We start from the raw sequence: 5,746 nt of genomic DNA, 5'->3' as shown, positions 1-5,746 counted from the left end.
AAAGTGTGGTGTGTATGTGTGTGTGTGCACATGTGCGTGTGTGCACATTCTCACACGCACGCATGTGCATACATGTGTATCAAAAAGCACATGGGTACATTTCTAAAACTAAGGGTGGGTAGAAAAGTAATTAAGGATGCAGAGAACCTTTTAGGATGCTAAAAACAGTCCTTAAATTGATCATATAGATTAAATAAAGATAGAAGATACAGAAGTATGTCAAAACCCACCAAATGCATGTGTAAATGGGTGTGCTTTCATACATGTTATACTTCACATATTTATCACAGAAGCATGTCCATAGGGATTTTTAGTGAAAAAAAAATTCCCTTGGAGGGTTCATACAGTTGCTGTCCGTTGGCACTGGACCATAGAATGTTCTGGCATCACCAGTGATGTCAGAGAAGCCTTTTGGCTGGACTCTGGTGACAGTTTGACTCCTCAACAGTCATACTGGTGGCAGGAGCACAGAGCAGTGCCTCTTGATTGCTGGTTCAGGGGGCATGACCCTGAGCATTTGAGGAGAGGAGGCATGTGGTCAGCTGTTTCATTTTGGGGCTCTTCCTGGCCCTTAGAAGACCGAGATGTACCCGACTACACAGAAGACGAAGTTGAAGTCACTCTTCTAGAAACCGCCTGGTGCAGATGCCATGGTGACAGATATGAAAGGATGGGCCTTTGGTAAGAATATAGCCTCTTCCAGGCAGAGGCTCTGATCTAGCAGCTAAATCCAGCTAGAAGTGAGGACTCGGGCCATACAGGTAGAAAAGAACCTGGGGCACAGGAGAGGTCTGTGGGTCCTGGCCATCTTCCGATACCTATGACCACAGGAGATAGAAAAGTTGCCTCAGAATCAAACTCCCTTTCCTAAGGAGGAAAGGGAATCTTGAGCATTGATGATGAAATTTTTCAAACAAAACCTGAGTTCAAATTTTTTTTCCTCTTCTATTTATTATCCAGGTCAAGGTCAAGGAGGGCTTAAAGCTTGTTTGGGGCCTCCATTTCTTTGTTAAAATAGGTACAGTGGCCCCTGTGTTACAGGGTTGGCTGGAGAGTTACATAAGACAGTTCTACCACCTCAGAGGGAGCACACACTGTACCCCGCCGGGCCTCACTCTGGCCTTTGCTTTTGAGAGAGTGCATTGCAATGTGCATTCTGGCCTCGTATTACTACCTTGTCTGTGATGTAACTGAAGTGGTTTTCTTACTCTGCAGCTGGAGGGAGGAGTGGAGCAGCCTGCTGTAGCAATAGCGCTGGTGACTTTCTAACCTACCTTTGTGTGGATTTGCCTGTACATATGTGCACATATACATGTGTGCAGGTCTGTGTGTGTACCAGAGGCTAACCTTAGGTGTTCTTCCTCAGGACTCTTGTATACCTTGTTCATTTGTTTGAGACAGGGTCTCCTTCCAGTCCAGACCTCACCAAATAAGCTAGGACCTACCCGCCTCTACCTCCTTGGTACTAGGATTACAAAGGCGTACCAGTATACCTGGCTTTTACGTTTTGGTTTCTCGTTTGGTTGACTGGTTTGGTTTGGGGTTTTAATTTAGGTTCTGGGGGTGGGGGGGAGGGCTGAACTCTGGCCCTTGTGTTTACACGGCAAACACTTCACCGACTGAGCCATCTCCTCAGCCTCCGTACCACTCTCTTCAGAAGCAGCCAAGAGGAGGGACACGGGGCAACAGTCTGCAATTTTCTTCACAACCAACACCCACTAGAGGACTGTAGAGCAGAGGCTGCCACCACTTCCTTCCCAGAACCTTCTCATTGTGTGGGAAGCCGGGAGCAAACGGGGAAGATTAAAGATGGAGATCTTCCGGCCAGACCTAGAGGGCAGAGTGCAGGTGGGGCAGGGTCACTTGGAGCAGGTATGCTGGGCCCGAGGCTTTATCATACAAGTTTATTCTTCCCAGGTGACCTCACCACGCCCATTCCAAGGCCACTCCACCCAGGGTGGTGCTCAGGAGCCAGAAGTCGCTTAGTCTGCAGTGGCTATTTACTTCCTCCGCATTTGGCTTTGTACTATAAAGCAGCTCGAGGGAGCTGGGGAGGTGAATCTTTGATTGAGCCCTGGCTTCTCTTGCAGAAGTTCATCTCTTGGAACCCTCATGATGCAGTACAAACCTCTGAATCCCAGTGCTCTCTTCTGGGCTCCTCGGGCACTGCACGCGCATGCTGCACTTGCACAGATGTGGGCAAAACACTCGTAGACATAAAATCAAAATAACTGTAAAAGGCAACCTGAAACTCAGGTGGACAGAGGGACCCTGGAGCCACCCATCTTCCCAAAGGCCTTTAGATTTTAATGTCCCTAGCTGGCTCCAACACTAAAGTCACAAGAGAACTGGAACTTGCTGGGAGCCTCCTAAGTCCATTTTCTGCTAAGCCTTCTGTTCCAGGACTGGTCTCAAGACACAGCTGACCCTGGCTGTGTGTTACTGCCAGGGGAAAAAAAAAAGAAAGATTCACTCAGGTGAAATTAGAATCACCCCTTGGGTCATCAGATCTCTGTCTTTGGTCTCTTAATGTAGAACATGGCTCAGCTCACCAGACATGACATCTGGAGCCGGATCCTCCTGGCGTCACCTAGACTGGATGCCCTGAAGACAGACTTTGTGCTCCCTGCAAGGTACCTAGATTGGATGCCCTGAAGACAGACTTTGTGCTCCTTGCAAGGTTAGCCCTGCTCTATAGAATAGGTGGATAGTGGAATCTCACCACATAGTTTATATAAACATGCGGGACAGACTTTCAAGCCTGAGAAGATCAGCCTGCAACGGGATCTTCAGCCTCCCAATGTCCCTGGATCAGGGTGGATTCAGTAGAGGCAGGGAACAATTTTATGGCGGTAGGATTGGTACATGGGCTCTTCTTGGCCTCATGAGGGCATGAAGGGTCAAACTGCAGGTGCAGAGGCCAATGTGGCCAGGGTGATGGGACCAGCCACGGTGTGCGGGGGGGTGGGGGGTGGGGGGGGTGCTCTTAGAAGATAGAGAATGCTGTGTGATAAGGAGAAAGAGGAAAATCTGGGGATTGAGACAATCCAGGTCCTCACAGGGCACACATGTTTGAAACAGTGGTCAGGAAAGGAGAGAGAGAAAGAGCAGGCAGTCGGGCAAGGTGCTTAGGGAAGTGGTTCCCAGAGAGCACAGTATGAGCAGCTGAGGCTGGGACATCCCTGAGGCCCAACCTAGGTCACATCGAGCTGCCAGTCTCTGGAGTGTGGTGATGCTCATTCATGGCACCTAGGTAGGGAACCAAAGCACTGTCTTGCCTATAGGTCACTCTGACCCTGACTTGTCTTCTCATTTTCTGCCACCAGCTCATTCCAGTCCCCAGAGCGCCTGGAACCCTTGCCACTGAGATTCGAGTGAAGAATGAGATAAGTCCTAAGAATGTGGCCGATTGGGCTGGAGTCCCCTCACAATCATATACTGGATACCCAGCAGGAGACTTTGCCTGCTGAGCCCTCCCCAGGGTGGCTCCCACAATGACAGGACATTGCTGATGGGAACCAGAGTGTCCCCCAACCCCTCATTTCCCAACCAACTTGCCATCAGACATAGGTCTCTAGTAGCTTCTGGCATTTCAGAGACCAAGGAAGGTGAAGTTTGCTGAAGGTTCTGGGCCCCTCTGGTGTCTCTACACTCAGAGTTTACATTGGAGAGCCCTCGTTCTCTCGTGAGCTCCCACACAGCCTGAGGCCCTGGTTATGCTCTGCTGAAGCAGTCTGCCCACCGTGGCCTGCTAACTGGTCTTCCATGGAGGGACCGAGGCTGCGTCACCTTGACCTTTAGAGCCATACCCTCAGATCTCTGTCTTTGGTCTCTTAAGGTAGAACATGGCTCAGCTCACCAGACATGACATCTGGAGCCGGATCCTCCTGTCCAGATGTGTCCAGATGTGGCTTCCATCCTCCTTTTAAATCGTATGCTATCTGTCCTTATTCCTGAGGCTGGGGTGTACTCCAATTGCCTTGGTCTCTGCCTCCCCACTTGACAGCTGGTTCATTTGCCATGCACACACAGCTTCTAGATACCCTGTTCTTTCTTCTGGATGTGTGTAGGTGCTGCTCAGCCACTGCTTCTGTGACCCCCAAAAACCCAAGGGGATGGGGACCTGACTGATTCTCCTTTTCTGGGCTGCTTTTGCCACAGCTGACCCATGATGAAGTGGGAGCCAAGTCCTCATAGCCCTTCCTATTGAGTATGCATCCCAAGGTCCATGCTGTAGAGACCAGCCACCTGAGAGTCCAAGCCAGTATCTCCTCTTTTCCTTACGTAGAATCTGCACAAGAGGAGCCAGGTCCCTCCCTTTTTGTAGGTTTGTCCCCTCCATGTCAGACAGGATGTTTCTAGTGGGCACATCCTTCCTTCAGTAAACCCCTCAAAGGGCCTTGCTCCCTGGGGTTGGAGGCTCTTTCAATTGGGAAGTTGCTGCGATCTTTCCCTTTCAGATCTGCAAAAAAAAAAAAAAAAAAAAGTGGGGACCAAGGACCTTCTTCTATCTAAAAAGCAGGCTAAGCCCACTTGGAAAGGACAGAATGAAAAAAATGTGGAAGAAAAGTAGATGGCGAGAAAGAATTGACATGAATTTCCTTTAACGTCACTCTATCTTGGTCTGTATCTATTCTGCTACTGCTTTGTTTAATAAAGAATCCATGGGAATGGATTAAAAACCAGTCATGAAAGGCAATGCTCACGAGGAGACAAGCAAGAAATTGGAAGTGTCTAAAATGGACCTGTGTTCAATTTCACAGACAGCCAAGAAGCCTGTTGCCCTGGGAGGCCAATTCACACCTGTTACCACTGGCAAGATTTGAAAAGGACCTGGTCACTTCCGGTAGTGGATAACTACTTCCCCAAGAAATTGAAGAGTTTAGGGACTTGCCCTTGCCTTGTGGAATTAGACACATTTTATATTTATGAATGAATGTTGCAAAAATATGAGATACTTGGGTCCTGGGTGAGGGTTTCTCAGGGGAATAAAAAACAGATACAGGACACACAGCCACCCTGCTCCCTCCCATCCAGTTCCATAGACCTCAAGCAGGCCTGGGTCAGCCCATGGCCATGACAGAGAAAATATTTTTCTCTGTTTATATCCAAGAGAGAAGCGGCTGTCTGTCCTTCTGTACCCTCCCATCCCTGCCTTGCTCTGGAAAGGCAGGAGAAAAACCTTTGTTTCTTGGGAGATCCTGGATTCTCACCCTAGCCTTTTGGAATATAATAAGCCTCTCTCCAAAAGGTGTAGTTTGTCTCAAACTTTTGAACCAGAGGGAGGCCTCCAAGGTGTAGAACGGAAATACCTGGGAGGTTGGGAAGTGGCTGTCCCCTCTGATAACATCTTAAGAACTTCACCTGAGATGCTAGCCAGGGCTTTAACTACTCTTAGGGAGTTAACTGAAAGTTTTATTATCCTTATGGATCAGAGAAATAAAATATAATAAATGTATGGGGTAAAAAAACAAACCCACATACAATCTGAGCTTTAGGGGAAATCAAGCTCAATTGCCGTTAGGGAGCCCCCCACGTCTGTGTCCCGGAAGTATTAAGACACCCTAAAGCGCTTTGGTCTACTAAATATAAGATAAAACAAAAACCATCAAACCAAAGTTGGATGGGGCAAACTAACAGAAGGAAAAGAGCCCAAGAGAAGGCACCAGACCCAGAGAGTCACTGGTTCCCACACTCGGAAGTCTCCTGAAAATAAGAAAACCTGGGAGCCATAATGTATATGCAG

At 48.5% G+C, this 5,746-nt stretch overlaps 1 long non-coding RNA gene across 1 annotated transcript; it reads left to right on the top strand.

Annotated features, from left to right (window-relative positions):
• The first annotated feature begins 425 nt into the window (after positions 1–425).
• LOC110293176 lies at positions 426–4,466 on the top strand. The gene is made up of 3 exons (XR_002377786.2): positions 426–681; positions 2,536–2,633; positions 3,327–4,466. It is a non-coding gene; the product is annotated as an uncharacterized LOC110293176 (long non-coding RNA).
• Positions 4,467–5,746: the final 1,280 nt, after the last annotated feature.

The sequence above is a fragment of the Mus caroli genome, chromosome 4 (genome assembly GCF_900094665.2).
Source record: "Mus caroli chromosome 4, CAROLI_EIJ_v1.1, whole genome shotgun sequence".
Taxonomy (NCBI): Eukaryota; Metazoa; Chordata; class Mammalia; order Rodentia; family Muridae; genus Mus; species Mus caroli.
The sequence above is the reverse complement of the archived record's forward strand: the minus strand, read 5'-3'. Positions and strand labels throughout refer to the sequence as shown.